This window comes from Cyanistes caeruleus, chromosome 6 (assembly GCF_971803275.1).
Source record: "Cyanistes caeruleus chromosome 6, bCyaCae1.hap1.1, whole genome shotgun sequence".
Lineage (NCBI taxonomy): Eukaryota > Metazoa > Chordata > Aves > Passeriformes > Paridae > Cyanistes > Cyanistes caeruleus.
In genome coordinates, this window is record NC_141706.1 from 26,260,948 (window position 1) to 26,281,002 (window position 20,055).

The window sequence follows — 20,055 nt, forward strand, 5'->3', positions numbered from 1 at the left end:
ATTTCCCCTTTTTGCAACACCACAATACAGGGAGCCACTATGCTTCTTTCATTTTCCATTCCCTAGCCAGCTTTTTCCTCACCTTGTTTTTGTGCAAAACATTTTTCTTCCTTAACCTTCCACTTGTTCTTATTAAATTCCATCCTGCTTTTTCCAGTCATTTTCCCGATCCCATTAGTGTACTTTTGATTTTAATCCTGTGAAAGAGTCTTAGAGATCTTAATAGTTTAATACCATTCACATATGTACCAAATAGAGGTCATCCTTTCTCTCTATTCCATCATTCAGACCATCAGTGAAATTACTGAAGAGAACTCAGTCCACAGACATCTGCAAAATTTAACTGAGACATCCTTCTCTTTTGATAGCTTTTCTACAGTCCTGTATTATGACAAGCTTTTCAAGAACTACGATGACGAAGAGCTGTTAAATAATTGTATCGCTTTGTCGACACTGTGCCTAAGATTTATAGATGATATCTTTATTATCTCGATTGGAAATCTGGGCTCCCTTATTGATTTTTACCACAAATTCAATAATAACCATTCTCCATCAAGCTGTCACTACAGCACTTGTGCACCAGCACCGTTTCCCTACAGCAACATCAGCAGTGTAACCTGCAAGTGTGATAAATGGAAAACTAAAGGCCAGCACATATACACGCTCCTCAGAAGCCTTTATATACAGCAGATCACTCATAGTGCTCACCTTAGCAATAAGGAAGATTTATATACCTCAGAATTACCCATGTAGAAAAGAATTTCAGAAAAAGATGTGAAACACCATGTGAAAAAATGTTTAAGTAGAAGATGACACCTCCACCCATCACCAAATGTACATCTTCTATTGTCACAGCCCATCCTCTCCCAGAAGCTATACAAAATGTCATTAAATAACTACAAGTTGTATTACAAGAAACTTCTTGCTCTTCAAACAGCCCTGTAGCCTCACTAAATTGATTCTGACAGAAAATCCTGGTGTTCTCAAGCACACTAAATGAATATAAGTTTTCCTTGAATAAAGAAGAGAAAATGTATCAACCTCTACAGTACTACAATAAATATTCTCAACCACAGAACAATTAGCACCCTACAAATCTTACAGCTGCACACTTCATCCAGTGAAAAATACTCTTATGGCAAATGTGGAGGTGAAATTAAGCGCTTTTTCCATACAAGAATTATAATTCACACAGAAAATAGCATAGGACCACACACTTTTAATGAAGGAACACATTCTGTGAAATTCACATTCCACCATATTTTCAGTCTTGAACCAAAAGAAGAACCTGTTAATCGACTGAGAAAGAAGATTTTGCAAACTGAAGTAACTGATTAATTTCTGTGGGTTTTTTCATACCTACAAAAAATTGGAGTTTGGTAAATTAGCATCTTCCAGTTCTCTTCTAACTTTTCCCTTGAATAATTTAATTAGTAAGTCCCTACTTTTCTCCCCACTCATTTTCTGGCCCCTACACACCAAACATCTTTTTTTCCAGAGACTTACTCTGAAACAGAGTCAAAACTGAGCAATTTTTAAAAGTTTGTGTTTAGAAATCTATTTCTTGTGTTTCTGGCCAAAGCAATATATATTTGCTGAAAAGGTTGTCTAATTATTCTAATTGTATAAATTGGTCTTAAAAGAGATATCAACTTCATTTACAGGCACACAATCAGTTAGGTTGAAAAAGACCTCTGAGATCATCAAATCCAACCCATGGCTGAGCACCACTCTGTCAACTAGGCCATGGCACTGAGTGCCACAGTTGTCACCTCCTGGGATGGCCACACCACCTCCTTAGCCACTCCATTCCAATGTTTAATCACTCTTTCTGTGAAGAAATTAATCTGAAATAGAGAGTAGATCCAGAAAAAATCATGAGAAAAAATCTCTCATGCTTTGAGACTTTCTTTATAGTCTGAGATATTTGATATAGATGAAGTGAAGATGGGTTGAGAGCATTCAGGATATGTTAGAAAGTGTTCAGGATCTCATGGGATGTTTTCTACAATTTCTTGTATGTTTTTCTGTACTAGGCACATATACCAGTGCATCTCAACAGTTAAAGGAATGATTAGGTAAAGTTTTTCAGTAACATTCCCTAGAGCTCTACTGTATGAAGTAGAAGTCAAATTGCACTAAAAACTGTCAAGGGCACGAGGAGAGTGACTGAACCTATTCAGCTACACTGCAGAAGGAAATGCAGCTCCTGCACCGAGAATTTGAGTGGTACATGAAAGAAAAAGCAGTTTTACTGAAACAGTTACTTTGGAAGAAAACTCATTTGAGCTAAGAACTGAAAAAAAAAATTGCTTGACAGCGATGGAGTAAGTCTGGAGATAAAGACAAATTGAGCAGAGATGACAACGAGGATCAATGACTTTGTAAATGTCTAGTTTTTACTCTACCAGAGAGAGAGTTGTCAGGCACCTCTCAGATTCTATCAGCTGGAGAGATGTAACTATTTCTGGAAATAAGCCATATGTACAATCCACCCTTTGATATTATTGCTTGCCTTAACTAAAGGTGTTTTTTTTTCTTGAAACCAAGTCTTTAATTCTCTTTTCCTTGTTCTAAAAGGAAGATGTTACTGGCCTGTGCAAGGAAGATTACCTCAGATATGAGTGATAATTACCCAATACTGCCCAGTTACACTTGAAAGTTCCCTTTCTGAAGCTTTAATTTAAGCTCTGGATTTTCTGGGACACAGGTACTGCATTTAATCCTATCCAATTCTCAAATATTTACTAGCTGCAAGATGCAGCAGGTGGATGTCAGCAATACTGTGAGAAGTCTTCTAAGTTTTGCCCATCAGATTCAATTTGTTTCACACAAATAGACCCTTGTTTTCTTTGTATCCAGATTTTATAAATCAGTCTTCTGGATTCCCTGTCCTTGGAATCTCTCTGACAGAAGACTGTGTATTATGGGAATTTGCTGGTGGAGCAACAGAAATGCTACTACATCTTTGGATAGAGGTTTTTAACCTTTGTTCCATAATATTCTTCTCCAGCACAACACCAGAATCTTAATGGAAAATCTTCACACCTAACTTAAGTTTTCAGAAACTAAGCTTTTGAAATAAGCTGATGCCCATTTAACAGTGTTTGTGTCCTAGCTGAACAGAATAAGGTCTTGTTTTAGCCTTAAGAAGAGTTGCTGCATCTGGACTTTCACCTCTGCTGCCTTTCCAAACAATTCCACCTTCTTTCTGTTATTATTTCAAGGTTTTCTTGACAAGTGAGTACAGAAATGAAGAGATAAAGGCTGACTGACTCAATTTGTCTCAGGTCCATAGCCTACAGTCACATTGAAAAGATTAATGCAGTACAGCAAATCACCTCCTGGGCATCCAGATCCAACCTGGGGGCATCTTTTCAATTTTTATCTTTTTTTTTTTCTTTTTTCTTTTTTTTTTTTTAACAAACATGAGAAAATGAAAATATACAGTCAAGGATTTTCTCCCTTGGTCTTCTTAAACTGCATCCATGCCTTGCTTTTTAAGGTAATAAGAGGTGCAAAAGAGCAAGTTTGCTAGAAATGGTGTCACCACAGATATTCATTATGAAACAGATATTCATTATGGAACCTCCAAGATGAACTGAGGGTTTTTTTAGTCAACATTTCAATAGTACATGTATCTCTATTCTGAATAACATTGTGTCCAGCTTCTAAGAATAATCTGCAAAGATTTTTGTGTCATTGACACTAGGGAAGGATACGGTGCACCAAATTCATTATGTGAGACATATGTTAGACTTTTAGATTGTTTGCTGCTGAAGTAGTCATTATAGTCATTATAAGCCGTTGCTCTGAAGTCAAAACTGCATGTTGGAAAAGTCATCTTGTTAATATATTTAACAGCATATTGAGAATGAGAAACGTCAATGAATTTGTTTCAAAAAGCAAGCACAGGTTCACTTCCTTAGGCTATAAAATTTATTCATGTGTTTCCACTAAGCTTTTCCCCACAAGCTTCTGGTTTCTTGTTATACACATATTTCAGCAGCCACTGTGAGTGGTGCCCCATGTAACCTAAGAAAGGCATTCCTGTAACTTGAGAAAACACTGAAACACTCAGGTATTTTCCTACGAAGTGACTCAAGAAGATATGGTAGTATTCTTCAACTGAGGTTTTTAAATTAGAAGGTGGAGGTGCCATTGAAAATGTTGCATCCTGGCATTTGTCTTGATTTTCTAAGGCATCTTTCCTGAAGGATGGCATGTGCTGCCCTCCTGCTCCATCCCCTTATGTTTATGTTGTCATTTGTAACCCCGAGAAGTTTCACAGCTAAGTTACCTGTATGCAACAGATGGTGTGTTGCTGAATCAGAGGGAAAAGAATATTCTGTTTCTCTGAAACTCAGAAGACATTAAGTTGCTGTAATAGATGTATTCTACCACCTTGTGCCCACACATGCATTAAAATCCAATTTTATCAACTTTCTCACCAATGTGTAAAAGCAGTTGTTCTGACAAAGTCAAAGCATCTATTAGAAGACAAGGGCTTCTCCCTGAGGCTCAGGGATGGCTTCAAGGGAAATAAAGACAGCCCTTGAAAGAGTCAAAACTACATAAAATAACATAAGCCTCTTGGAGGCAAATTTAAACTCAAGTAACCCTTTGGGGACAGAATAGCTTCAAGGATAATATGAAACGGCTTTACAGCAGCAGAATAAACTGCAGAGCAAATTATAAAGCAGCAAGGACCCACTGACAGAAAAGTAAAGGATAATCCCTTCAAGCTATGTGAAAGAAGTGGATGGCTGCATACCAAAGGTTAGTAATGTGGCTCAAAGCGCTTTTTAGTGTCTTCACTCCAGCTTCACTATTGCTTTCAGAATAATCACCTCCTCGTCACCCTTTCCTGTAATATCTAACATGTTATGTTCCCTTCTACAAGGAGGGGCCGTGGCAGAGGTAAAAGCAAGGGAACAGGGCAGCCTGCAGTGATGGCAGCACATTTAGGAACATGCTTGTCAGAGCACATGGCTGTGCTGAGAAGTAACAAACCCCCAAGGGGAACATGCAAAGGCACTAGGCTAGATGCCAGTCCAGAAGAATCTGAAAAGCACATCAGGGAGGCATCAAACCACAGGGATGTAGCATGGTACGTGCAGTTCCTCTCCTCCGGTTCTCCAGTCTAGTCCCAATGCTGCAGAGGAGCCCTTGTCACTAGGAGCAACAATGAAAGACATGTCATATTCTGGAATAAACACTGGGAGCTCATTCTGTCCAGATGTCTACCAAGAAGTAGACTGCAGAGGATTGTAATGTTTCCTGCCTCTACTGCCACAGATTTTGGTTGGTGACGCAAGGATTTGTAGAGGATGTATCCTGGCAGCACTGCTCTGTGCAGACTTTACACAGAAGTGGCTCATCCTTTCCTGTTTTCCTCAGAAGTCCAGACAGTACCCAGGCTGAGGAACTGTGACAGAATATGAGAAACTCAGCTACAGCACCCTACATTTTTCATTATTAGTACACATAGTTTATCTATCTTTACACTCTTTTGTTTCTGTTTGTTGAAAGGAAGCTCAGGTTTCTACCCTACCAACAACCTAAAGATACACAGCGTATCCCTTGCAGAGGGAATCTTCTATCAGGACCTTCAGAAATGAAAAGTTAGAGCTGTTTCTTAATTATTTCTATGCATGTGGTCTGTCTTCATTACTAGACTAGTCAATCAGCATTGCTCTGCCTTTGGTAGGTGTGCTTAGGCACACACATGGAGATTGGTTAGGACATGTCAGCTGTGGAGACATGAGAAGTTTTAGATAGATTTCATTGTACAGATGTACCTCAGGCATCTCTAAAAATGCTGTAAAAGGGGCTAGATGATATGAGGTTTTATTTTATGGCAAAATAATTCTTCTGTGTATTTACTATGTATTAATTACAGAATTAAAATAAATTTAAACACTTCATTGTGCTAAGAAATAGACTTGGTTGATATTTAACTGATACTTTCTGTACTGTATTTCTTAATCCCTAAAGTAGTTGCATTTCACCAGCAACCCCTCCTAAACTGACAAAATAGAAATTTGTTCTTTTTAGGGTACAAATATCACTTGGGGGCTCAGTCTTAGATTCCTTGGACATCTTAACCACTGTTCAACTGTTTTTCTAGCTGATCAGTCAGATGGACTGAACAAGCTGACCTGAATTTCACCCAGGGTGCAGAGCAAAACAATCAACTAGTACCAAAGAGGTGATTTCAGAACATCTGGTACTCTAAACTGCCAATAAGGGAATTGCAGCAGGAAGAAATAGAGGCATCAAGCTTACAACATTCCCCCATTTCCCATTCTCTTCTGAGATCTGTTTAGATTCTCAGGCTTTGCAATATGATTACTGGACTGCAAACCTTGTAATTGGCAGCAGGGAAATAAAAAATAGTTATTGTAAGCCACGCTTAAACTATGACTTGTGAAAAATTATCCACGGTCTCTTTTTACTGTCAATTTTACAGACACAATACACCAGAACTTTTAAAAGGTGTTCTTCTTAATTTTTTTTTTTCTTAAATTGATGCGCATAAAAGCTTGGTTTGAAAGCACTAACCATGATGGTTTAGTAACAAGTTGGCCTAAAAAACCAAGGTTAGCATGTCCAAGTACTGATCTTTGTCAAAACAGGAAGCAAAAAAGAGAAGCTGGTAAAGTTATAGATTTCATAGAGTTTAGGACAAAAAAAACCTGACTCAATGTTGTGGTTTTAAAGCAGTACCTAAAAAAAATTACTAGAAAACTTACTTATTTCTTGCTGTGAGATATGGATTAGAACAAGAGCAAAACAGGCTTAAAACTAAAAAGGAATAAAGGAAGTTTATTAACAAAACTACAAGAATAAGAACACCAGAATAAACCTCCAGAAAACCCTTTTATCCCTCACTACCCACCATTCCCTTGTTCACATGACAACATAGAGACAAAAACTTTGCAACTTTGGTATTTAAAACAGTCCCAATTCCTGCTAGAGTCTTTTCATCAGTCTTTGTAGAGAAACAAAAGTCTTCTTCTGCTAATCTATGAAGTTTCTCACAAGAAAACTATTTCTGTTATAGCTTTCTATTTCTCTGATGGCAGCTGCCTGGAAATTCTGCCATCAGTTCTCTCCTCCCATTTCACATCACTCTGAGGTGTGTTATGGGTCATGAGTCTAGGGATATCATTTTTAAGGATGAGTTATTCAAAGGCAAAAGTTCTCTTCATCTGTCTCTGTGAGCTTCCCTGGAAACAGAAGTTTTCTTTTTGCCTCTACAACGGCCCCAAATCTTCAACTGTTACTTCTGTCCTTCTGTTCCAGCACCTCACTGTATCATAATTACTCTACCTTTTGCTCAAAATCTACACTTTGAACACTTTATTCCTCCCAATATACTCTGTTATGAATTAAAGGAGTTTTTTCAGAACACTATTGTCCATCTCTATAGCTTTAACAGAAAAATATTTCAGCTTAATTAAAGCATCTCCTTATTCTCTACTTCATCTGAAGTTTAATTCTTTTCTTTATTGTCTGATAGTTTATAAAGTCTCTTTACATGTTGATCACTCTCTTTTTCTCTCTCTGGATAAAAGGATTAATCTGCAGGTCACATCTGGGTAGTGAAAGAGTTAAAATCTTGCCCTGGCTTTGTAGATGGTTCTGTGATCTCTGCCGGAGCAGCAGCTGGAGCTGTCTGCGATAGAAGATTCTTCATAGCTGCTCTGGAGAGTGTGGTCACTGTCTCAGCCTGCCGCAGGTCAAAAGCTTTTTCCTTTCTTTACTCGGCAGTCTCTGGTGAATTCAGTCACAGCAAAACCTGCAGCCGAGCCAGGGACCGGCCTGGCCCGGCCAGAGCCCGGGGCAAGCCCCGCAGGCCCCATCTCCCAGCCGGGAGCCGCAGCAGGCCCAGCCCAGCCCCTGCCCGGGCCACATGGCGTGGCCAGGGGACGAGAAGCGAGCTGGAGCTCTGTTACCTTTCACAGCCAGGAAACAAAGAGACAAAGAAATTCCCAGGCTTAGGTCTTAAGGTGGTGTTCACAGGTTGAACTCACTTTTCAATGGTCAAAACTCCTGTCAATTCTTAGAAATGGCCAGTAGTTGGCTGGGAGAAAAACTCTCATCAGCCGCCAGCAGTTTTAACTTCCTTAGGTGTTTCTCTTTGTTTTCTTAAATGCCAATCTATCACACCCAATTATCTAGTTATGGTTTGTAGAGCATACTGTTCCATGTATTCACTTCATGTTGTATAAATTTTAAACAAAATACACAATCAGTCCTTGAATAACTCTTGCTTCAGGCAGACAGTGGAAAAGACAGACACTTAAGAATTAATAACAAGGAAAAGCCTAAGAACAAGTTAGAGGAGATACCTAGTAGGATTTTCATGTACTATAAATTAATAGTTAGATTTAACTTTAACATGTTCAGTTCTCTACCTAGCTATTAAATAAGGACAATACAAATATTCAAGTCCTGCCTGGAATTTTTCTGTCAATAGTATGTGTAAGAAATTTGGTTGGTTTTAAAGGGGGAAGAAAAAAGTAGAAAACTGCTGATTTTGCAGATAAAAAAATGTAAAGAACATCTTTAGTGCTTGACTAAGCCTTAACTAGGCATACTTGTCAATCTGAATCACAATGTTTCACTTTGGAAAGCTGGCAAATTCATGCCTTCTAGTCTTCTGGTGAGTGAGCGCTATCAGTTGAAGCTCCTAACATTCCTCAGCAATAATTGAACAGTTTTCAGGAAAAAGCTTTATCAGTTCTGAAAAACAGTACATGATGTGGTTACCTGTGGCAAAATGGAACTAAAGCTGAACACTTTGGGCATCCCTACCATTTCTGACATATCTTGGTCATGTTAGAGATGCCATGATAAAAACCCAAGCAGAGAATTATCTTGCCCAGGACCCCTGAAGTCCAGAACCATCCATTCTCTGTGTGACAATCTGAAGAACCTCAGTGATAACCATACAAATTATAATGTACACACACTAAAATATAAACTGAAATGACAGGAAAGCAAGTCATTTATCTGCCAAAATAAACAGTGAAAAGAAGTCTTGGCTTCTTGCTGCATTTCTTTATTAGAGAAAGAGACTCAGTATAATTTTAGGAATTGAGGAATTTATTTGGATTGCCAGTTGGAGCCATTTTTTTAACTATGCACACAAATGTTTTCTAATGCTTTCTTCAAAAAGTTTTTCAAAAAGTTACATTTTCAGATGTAAACTTCTATGTTTCTATGAAAAATTGGAAGAGCTAAGCAGCTTTCCTATGTGTACTCTAGCACTGTAATTAATAGTAATGTGATAAAGAATTTTCTTAAGCAAACTCAATATAATCTGGTGAGATGGAAAAAAATACTTATCCAAAACATGTAAGTAGGTAGATGAAAATAAAGGTTTTGTTTCTGCTCATGTGAACTCACTGGGCCAGAGTTCCTTATTTCTGAGTTGTGCATCTTTCAGCAGACTAAAGTAAAGCAAGAAAGACACTTGGGGACAATTTGACAACATGATTCTGATCTGCAGCTTGCACTACTAGCCATGCTCTGAAGACTAATTTTCCAGCTCCATCTGCCCTTTTGCTATGCAGATTACTTTCTTCAGACAATCAAATTAAAGAGAAAATCCTCAAAATAAAAATAATTAAATTTTCCTGCAACTACATTTTTTGTAAAATATTAACAATAACAAAGAAGTGAGCATGTATTTTTTATGTGCATTTTGTTTTCTGTTATAGATAAATAATGGCAGAAACAGTATTGGAGAAGCTGTACAGGTTGTATAGAAAAGAACCCAAAACAAAAACAAAACTCTGATTGAGCCAAAAGGAGGTTTTTTTGTTTTGCTGCTTTTTTTTTTTTTTTTTAAATTCTTGTGTTGCATGTAGGTGTTCTAAAAAGAAACAGTAAAATATTAATGAATAAGAAAAGCATTATTTAAATCTCTCTACTGAACCAAGAGACAGTTGGCATTATATACCCTTATTAAGTAGAGAAAACAGAATTCAGACTATCCACAAATCCTTACAGAAGTTTTAAGTTTAGAAGGAAGAAAAACAAAAAAAGAAGTTTTTGAAATATTTGAATACCTATGGTCTGTTCTGCGCAATATCAAAACTTATTCTCCCTCTGCCTCAAGCTATGTTTCAGTAGGGGAGCATAGTATGAAATGTAAAAAGAACAATGGAGAGCTTGCTGTTGATGAAAGAAACTGTATTAAATACACCAGGGCATCATGGTGAACAGTTATATCTCTACAGGTTTATTATTACTCTGAAAGTCAGGAATTATATAGCATATGGAGATATAGTTTTCTGTGAAAGGAAGAATAAAAAAGACTGAGGACTGTGGGTGTAGAACATAGACACAAAAAAGCAATAAAAAGAAAAGCAAAAGAGTATTTTTCCCATCTATGTTAGCTTAAGGGTATTTAATAAACCATATGAAGCAAACTGAATAATTGTAGTCTTCAAGTAGTTGTATAGTTAGAGAATTAATTTTAAGTGAGAATAAAATGTAAGGTTAGGAAAGAAATTCTGAAAAACTAGATAAATTATACATACATGTATAGGTATAGCTTTCTAAAATATATGTTTAATACTGTCAACAGACTTTTGGAAGTAGTCTATGAGCCATAATTATCCTTTTGCAAAAACTCTTCAGTTTCATAGAATTGTGAATATGGTCATTTATAAAATTTGGGGAAAAATCAGAAATTCTAAATCTAACTTTTAGCTAACCTTCAGCTTTGAAAAAAATACTAAACAAATCATCAGGTACTTCATTTAAACACAGTCAGTGTCAAAAGTCATTGTTTCATCTGGAACAGCACCCTACAAATTCTCTGGTGTCTCATAATATGTTCAGTACTCATTGAAATTTCTCCAAGGTCAGGGAATAAGTAATACCTTTCCTGGATGGATTCACTAGTGTCTCTGGAAGTGTTGAATTTTCAGTCTTTATCTTATAAAAGGCACTTTTCATTTACCTAGCTGCCTACTTCCCTGCAGTGCATAGGGATTTAATTATATTTGAGACTTCTATCCCTCTGGTCAATGTCAAATTTGGTTGAAAAGAGGTTATTAATCAGGAAGAGCAGTCACACACAGTGTGATTGCAGAAGCCTAATTTCCTTAGGAAATTAAGCTAAAAAGTAAGTGAAAAAGATTTCTCAAGGACAAGTCCCATCTGATTTTTGACATTTATAAGACATTTTTCTAAGTGAAGCAAAGAAACATGGCTAGGTGAAATAAGGTATTTGCAACTTTCTAGAAATCCAGATTGAAGTTGCAGTTGGTAACTCAGGAAAGCATTTCAATTTTGTCCCTAGTCAAGTTCTTATATACTATCAGTGGACTTCCACCAAAGAAAAGAAGGTTGCAAATGTAATAATCCCTTTGGTCACTTTGGGTCACCTGTCCCAGCTGTGTCTCCTCCCAAACTCCCAAGCATCCTCAGTGCTGGCCAGTGTGGCAGCGTGGAAAGCAGAAAAGGCCTTGGCTCTGGGTGAGCCCTGCTCAGCAATAACAGAAACATCTCTGTGTTATCAACCCTGTGTTCAGCACAAATCCAAAACACAGCCCCATGCCAGTCTCTGTGCATGATATTAACTCTACCCCAACCAAATCCAGCAAAGCTGAAAAGTCATTTTAAGTTATGAGTGGTGTTTTCCCAGAGAAAAGGTAAATTTAGTTCATGGATGTATCAAGTTTAACATGTCTAAGGCACTTACTTTGCATACTCATGCCTAAGGAAGTCACAGTGGGTATACAATCTCCAGTTAGTGATATAAATAAAACAGAGTTGGAAAAGCAATAAAACATGCACACAAGAAGTTTCCCCATGCACAGAATGGTGGTTGTTATGACAGTAATCATCTATACTGTTCTCTCTATAAAAAATAGCAGTAGAACAAAACAAACAAAAAAACAACATACACATCCTCACTCCAGACAAAAAAAACCCAAAACAACCAAACAAAAAAACCCAACAAAATACAACTTTAAAGGAGATTTAGATGACACATGACAAAAAAAGTTTCTTAGCTGAAACTAGTTGTTAATGGGTCAACCAGAGATATTTAAATAAAGCACATTCTTAGAGTTTAGGAACCATTTCAAGTAAGAGTTCTCAAATTCCAGCATCTGTAGCATGGAGATTTATCGACATGATCTTCCTATTCCTTCAATATAGGAATTTATGTTACTTCACAGATGAGACAGGTACTTTAGCTGTCATTTAAAAGTTACAACTAATACATTCATTGCAACTGTTACACATTAGACTTTGCCAGATGTTCATTCATCAGCGATTGATACCAGTTGCATGGTAACTAACTTGGAGAGCTCCTATTAAAATGCGACAGGTTGAACATTTTGACGTTTAGGAAAGTGCATTGTGCATTTTTAAGTCTATTTTGATTCTAAGATGTGCATCAGCGATTTCTTGGTTGTGGTTAAAAAATACCAGCATTAGCTGTTTCACCAGCATTTATTATAAATCTATCCTACATATAAAATCATTATAAGTAATATCAAATAACATTTACTTCATATCCCTGTCATCTGAGAATGTGATGCTTTCCAAATACTAAGTGATTACAACTCTTTTGTCAGGTGACATTTTTGTATAATACCGATTTTCTCTGAAAAGTGTTGGCAACTAAAGAAACTAAAGACAAGAACGGAGTAACCAAAACAGGTTCTTTTCCTATTTTCACTTAAATGCCCTTTTCATACACGTCTTTTCTTGAAGATTTCATAAAAAGCATGCAAAATAAAATAATTGTAAGTTTTTTCACATTTAAATATAGATACTGGGAAAACATTAACTCATCTGTAAATTACATGACCCAGCAATGTGCACTCACAGCCTGGGAAGAATTGTGTCCTGGGCCGCGTTAAAAGAAGTGTGAACAGCAGGTGGAGGGAGGGGAGTCTGCTTCTCTTCTGTTCTGCTCTGCTCTGCTCTGCTCTGCTCTGCCCAGGTGAGACCCCTCCTGGGGTGTTGCATCCAGAAGGATATGAACCTGCTGAAATGAGTCCAGACATGGGCCATGAAGACGACTGAAAGTATGGAGCACTCCAATTTTTGTAATTCATGTTGAAGTAATTATGATAAGAACATCTAAAGGATAAGTTAAACCATGTTCCATTAATCTATGGAGGTTTATGTTAATGATATTATTTAACCATTTCTACCACAGACACTAAGTAACAACTGCTTGCACTATTACATGTCTCTATATATATAACATAATTAATCAGATATGGTTGATTATTTACCTGTTGCTAAATTTTTGCATTTCAAAACATTTATTTCCAGCAGTCAGTATCAACGTCTTGCACACCTGTCAACTCCCATTAAGCACTGCATTTAATAAAAAGTTAACTGTGATCCAGATAACATCCCATTCAGATGAAATGCAAGCCAGTTCCATTGTGTTTTTAATGTTATAAACCAGCTGTGTATCGCCTAAGATTCTTTACCTTGGTATCCAAAACAAGGGTGAAAAGAACTCCTCCTCCTCAGCTCTCAGTGTCCCCAGTAAGGTTACACATTTGTGGTATTAAGAGAAACAGATTACTCTTTCCACACTAGATTGCATACAAGAATTCTCTCAATGTGGCTTGTCAACTAGAGAATTCAATGTGTTTATGACTTCATTAAACCAAAATTGTCAGATGGATCAGAAAAACAAGAAAAAACCTGAATAGTGTCCATAATGAAAAAAAAAAAAAAAAGGTGTTGGACACTTTGAGCTGAAAACTAGACTGTCCAACATAGGAGTAAAGAATAAACCAGAGGCAGTGCAACTGATGTTTACTGACATTTATGATTTTGTATAACTTTGAATCCTAAGCTTTGTGGTTGCTAATGTCCAAATTAATGTTTCAGAATGAAAAGTGACTGCTCCAAGTTTCAAGAAAATCCATTTATCCCCAAGTCACAAGATCATTTGCCAAAAATACTGTCTTGATTTTCTAAATCTCTAGGAAAATTTGCTACTGATGTCTGATAAAAGAATGAATGTAATGGACCAGAATTCCACAGTGACTCATCCGAGTATTTTTAAGAATGGTATAGCAGATCTTTTAAGTTTTGATGTATGTTGATCATAACAAAGGCAAGCCATAATTACAGCAGTAGGGGGTTAATCTGGGATATTTAGGAATGTATTTATTAGAGGGGCAAGCATACAAGTCTAGTAATATTTACAGGGAAATATTGCTAATTTTACAAGATATACCTAGATCTCAATTATTATGGGATTTCATTTTAATTCAGTAACATTAAAAACATTAGCATCTGAAAGAACAACCTTCTGGTTTACCTATTGCCAAAATTAATTCATGCTTCAAAGAATACCTACAAAAAAGGGAATTATAAGCACTAGAAAGTATTTAAAAGGCTGAAAATATGAAGTACTAAGACGTCAGCAATGTTGTCTCTAAAATTCATATGCGTTCTTCATTTGACTTAACAGATGCAGAAGATAAAGCAATCATTACTGGAAAGAAAAGAAAAGGGACAAGGAGTAGACAGTCATAATGATTACATAGATACATGTCAGATTACACTCACTGTCTAGGAAGACACTGTTCAGAAGTGTCCTGTACTCTGATTTTGCAACACTAGTGGTATACCCCTGTAAGCAATTCAATTTTGTTGGACATTTACAGCAAAATACTGTAAATGAGGCTGAGTAGTTAACCAAAACTAGGTTGTTGAGACATCCAGCACAATGATTTTCCATTATCCAATCAGTGTTAACCTGAATGGACAGGCCAAGTTAAGATTTATTCTGAACCCAAGCTAAGATTGTTGTTCTGAGCCCATAAAATCTACTCTGTAGTCTCCCTGATTAATTAGTCATGATATCTGTCCTCAGTGTTACATATTGCCTTTTATTTAAAAGGAGTAAGAGAATATGAAAGGTTCCAGACATGTGTTGCCAAATCTTTTTCACCTTAACTTTTTCTGCTCAATTTCTGATCACCGAAAGAGCTGAAAAAACCAATTTAAGCATTATTTATTGCATTTCTCAATAATAATCAAAGACATTCCTAATCAAAGGCGGGGAATCTATTCTCTTGCTAAAATAATGCCAAAGGTTGTATGACAAAGCTCTCTAGTAATCACTAAATCAGTATTTTCTTTCAGTTCAAGTTACACTGCTAATTTCATTGAAAAGAAATTTTCAGACAATAAAGATATTTAGCACTATTTGTTATCTGGAAGTAGACCAAAAACCTCCTACCCTTTTCTTATTCTGAGTGTAGTGGAGAATTTAATTTTGCAACATACAACTTGAAAGTATTGCTATATCCTCTAGAAGAGATTTATGAAATGCTCAAAATAGGAATTTGTATCTTAATTTAGTGTCCAATTCAGAGAAATAATCCCTCACCAACAGCCAGGCAGACAAGTGGTGCTACAATACTTTATTCTGGTTTTCCTTGTGTTATGCAAAGATTTATAGTAAATATGTACTTTTCCCCTTTGCAAAATGATCCTAACAGTTTTAAATATTGTTTTTCCCTAAAAAATGCCTTCTAAACACAAGTGAATGGAAACTGTACAGACACTGTTCTACCTGACTCATTGAGATGTCTTTCACCTTCTTTAAGGCAATGCAGGGAATGCAGAGAAAAATTCAGGACAGTAGTTTCCAGGTTAAAAGTTTAAATGTGTGATGTGTGCTGTATTTAACCAATAGAAGTCTGAGTAGATCAAAACCCATGGCAGGCTCTTCTGTATCTTGACACCTTTATTAAGAGTCCAATTGTTTTAAAGTACAAGTGTAATGCAAGTTGTATCCACTTCAGAGAAAGACTATACCTTTACAATATAACAATTTATATTAAAGAATTTAACTAGAGAATAGCATGAAAAAGCAGTGCATTTTTTCTGTCTTAAAATTCATCATCATACACAGAGACTAGGAACCTTTTGCTCCCAGGGATAGTTGATATTTCAACATGATCAGTTATTAATTTCTTCCATTTTTATAAGTTAGAGATGTAAATTCTTTGAGACTTGAAACACCAGCCTTCAGAGATGTCCAGGTAATTTTTAATTGGTCAAGACAGTTAATGTTTGTCTGCATAGAGAGCTAAGCCAGTGACTGGATCCCATACACTCATCCTTTGGGAAGCACATTCCCTTATATGTTGTGCTTATAGACAGAGCACAACAGACCCACTTTATCAGAAAGGGGATACAAAACAGCTTGTTTCAGCTCATTTCCTGACGGGTGTTTTTCCTAAAAGACAAAGCCATCATCTTGGAAAACAGGTTAAGACCAAGGAAGAAGGAAAAACAGGCAAAGAATATTTATTTTTTTTTTTTTTTGTTGAAACAATTTCAAAAGAACTATAATTACTGCTAAACCCTAAAACAATTGGGGTCCAGTCGATATGCACCTGTGAGGAAGTTATAGTATATCTGCTGTAGACAAAGTGAGTGGGAGAAAAGCCAACTAACTTTATCAAAGGAGTGTCTTTTCCACCTTTTATTATCTTCTATTTTCCTTTAGCACTTTAAGAACCTTGCATCAGTTCGTCAGCCTGCATTACTCAAACAGTCTCACCAGTTTGGTACAGCACATATTACTTCTCAGCTGAGAATCTGTGCTTGTAGTAAGCAAACACCATCACACACACCACTGCCTTGACAGATAAGCTCAATTTCAGCTATTGAAGCTTCTATTCTTTCTCACTCCACATTCCCAAAACTCACCCTATGTAACATATACAGTGACTTGATTCACTAATAATTTTTTTATCCTCTGTCTTATTTTAGTGATGAAAATAAGCAAAAGCTGAGATTTACTGGTTCTCAGTAAAATAAGTGTTCAGAACGGATTATCTAGATGCCCCATAGTAAAGACTGGATGTATTTCTCAAAAACCTTACAAGCCAGTCATTTACCTGCTCTCACATGGCATGGTTTCTGTGGCAAAGAACACATTTCTATTTACATTCCTACAAAACAAAGCCATCCAGCACTAAATGTGAAACAGCTTCCTACAAAGCCAAATAACTGACCTCAAAACCAGCTTGATTCACACTCCCTTGGTTTTACCCCACTCCTCCCTTTACCACACTTTATAAGACCCTTTAATAAGGGTCACTACTGGCAGCCTGGCCTGCCTGCTCCTCTTGGCTGATTGCTGAAAATGCCCAGCTCCATGAAGAAAAAGCTCTGCATAGGCTGAGAAAAATACTCATGAGTTCCAGGAAGGGTTTGGGCTTCTGACTGGGAATCATGATTCTTCAAAGGACACTGCTGACTACAGGCACAGATGTTGTAGGGTGTAAAAGCATCTCCAGCACAGAAACAGCTGCGAGCCTGTCTTCTCAAAACTCATCTCGAATTATTAGAAGTTTCATACTCTATTATAGTACAGTCCTACTGCACACTAAAGGGCAGGAGACTGCTGCATAGTAAGTAACAAAACCATCTTTGTAATTGCCAAGTCTCTCACACATGCATCTATCAGATGTGAAGTTAAAAATAAAATAGAAGCACATCACGGTTGCCAGGCTTCTATCATTAAATGAGGTGGAAAAAGTAATTTCACAATAGAAAGGATCAGTATTGATGTGAAGCTGCATTCTTTTAAACCTTAACTTTTAATGACTATATTCCTCTAAATCTGACAGAAATCTTCACCTAAAAGAATAAGAAAAGGAAAATAAATCAAAAGAAAAAAAAGAGAATAGAAGAGCCAAACAATGTAATCATGATCTCAGGTATTTCTAATTAATTTAAATTTGTTGAAAGTGTTTGGAATTTTTTTCGTCCACAGTATAACACTAAGAGTATATTTTAATTTTAAAATTAATGCAGACACTCAAAAACACAAAATCTGACATCAGAAAAGCATTCTTTCAACAAGAAAGACTGTCCTCTGGATAGAACATGTATTAGAATTTGATTTTAAATTCAGGGAATACTAAATGTGTAAAAAAAGAGTAATAAAATTTAACATAGAATTATGGCTTCTCAAGAGCTTCAGGACTGAATTTCAATCATGAATTTTATATAAGTAATTTTTTGAAGAAAGAAGATCTTTTTACCAGTTACTGAAGAATGTCAACAATTACAATTCATTTCATGATTCAGAAATGTCAGTCAAAGTTACAAATATTCAGATGACATTTCTTTTCCATGTTTTGAGTCACTTTGAGATTCTTAAGAATTTACTTGATCTCTTAAGCCTTGGGTACCTATATATGCAGTTAGGATAACAAGCTAAAAATCTTTAGGATTTATGGTCTATGTGAGGAAAAAAATTGAATAAAGATTATGAATGAATAACTACTCCATAGTTTGTCATGTCATAGAGTGCAAATAATTTTCAATTATTCTTGAATTCAAAAAATTAATTTAATTCCTATCCAACTTATATCTTCTCTATTGTGGTGTTTCTATGACAATCAGACAGATCAGAAAAAAGTAATTTTTAAAAAAGTTCCTTCACATTTGTTGTCATCAGCCAGGAGAATTTTAGTGGACTGGCAGAACCTCAGAGAACATGAGGACAAAATTTCAACTTTCCTACTCTGATTTAACAATTAAATACCCCAAGAGGTCAAGACTGAGTTACAGTGAAGGGGCAGAAGACAATAGTTGTTTTATATACATTTAATAGTCTTTTGTTTGGAGAGTACAGTAGGGGTTTTGTATTCAAAAAGCTTTTGGAGGTAATAGAATTCAATCTAAAAAAGAGAATAGGTGCTAATTACAATGTGCAGTAGACCAGAACAGCACTAAAAGTGTACAGTACAGGACAATATCTGTTTAGAATACAAACCATGAATTTCGATAGGTAAGGCAAAATTATCCCATATAATCTTCAAATGTTGATTTTCCAAGTCAACAATATCATTTTTTGTTTAAAAATACACAAATTAAGTGAAATTTAATGAATTTGCCTCATTTTCTTGTTTGTAGATTCTTTGTAGCATACACTTGCCTGGAAATAAGATTAAAGAATGCTTCATTCTCACTTTATAAAATTCAAAATTGCATTCCAATCAATTCTTTTCTTTCATATTTTTCATGAAGAGGCAAAAGATGGGAAGCCTTATGAAAATGAACTCACACAGTAATTTGATGGCTGAAGCCATTTGCTCAGGATTGGCCAGTTTTAGTCTGGAGAGAATGTGCAACTCTTTTTAAGCTATTTTTACACTTTCGCAAGTGCTAAAAAAAAGCCAAACAAAAAATCCACCACAAAACTGAAACCAAATAATGCATGAAAGAAACACCAACCAACCAAAAGAAATCACAAACAAAACCCAAGAAAATTTCCCTCCAAAAAAAAATAAGGAGAAGAAAAAGAAAAAAAATGGTCCTTGTCAAAACCAAGGGTAGAGTGGAAGTAGAAGCCATATGTACAAAAGTATTTTTCTTCCATTCTGACCTTTTTCAGATGGAGCCCAAAAGGTTCCCTATTGGGAATACACTTTTTGTTTTTCATATACAGGCCATGAAGAAAGAAAATTCTCCTTTTTGGCTTTATGGCATTTGAGGTATCAAGGTTTTGTCTGCATACGAATCTGTCTGTCCTGCCTTCCTTATGTAACTTTAGCACTAAAAAGCATCCTGTTTCTTTAAAACTTATGGCCATTTCAGTGCCATAGCAGCAGCTTTCAGTACGTATTCCCTCCTCCCAGCACAGGGTGAACTGCACTTACCAACCTCCTGTACAGCTCTGGGAGGTACAGTGAGGTTATAAAAATCTACACAAGATCACTATCCCTACCTCACCAAAGAAAAACACCCAGTATATACCTTTCTGTTTACTGCATTTCTTTAAAACTTTCAAGCAGTGAACAGGCCCTTCAAAACACCCTAAAATAGAGAGAGCAAAGAGTTTCTGTTTATTAGAAGAAATCCCCTCTCGCCTTATGCGGTCCTTTCAACAAAAACACATTCCACACAGTGGGCTGCTTTAGTCAAAGTGCACTTTTCTTGCAATTTATCTGCTGGGCTTTTACAAACCATAAATTGTCACTTTGTCACTCTGCTGACTGACAGCCCGTCGCACAC

At 36.4% G+C, this 20,055-nt stretch overlaps 1 long non-coding RNA gene across 6 annotated transcripts in view; it reads right to left on the reverse strand.

Annotated features, from left to right (window-relative positions):
- LOC111930100 (uncharacterized) overlaps positions 1-20,055 on the reverse strand; it is a 171,619-nt gene that overhangs the window by 78,623 nt on the left and 72,941 nt on the right. For all 6 annotated transcript variants that reach the window (XR_015287849.1, XR_015287847.1, XR_015287844.1 and 3 more), the window contains one exon: positions 12,863-13,024. This is a non-coding gene — a long non-coding RNA (uncharacterized LOC111930100). The remainder of the gene's footprint in view (positions 1-12,862; positions 13,025-20,055) is intronic.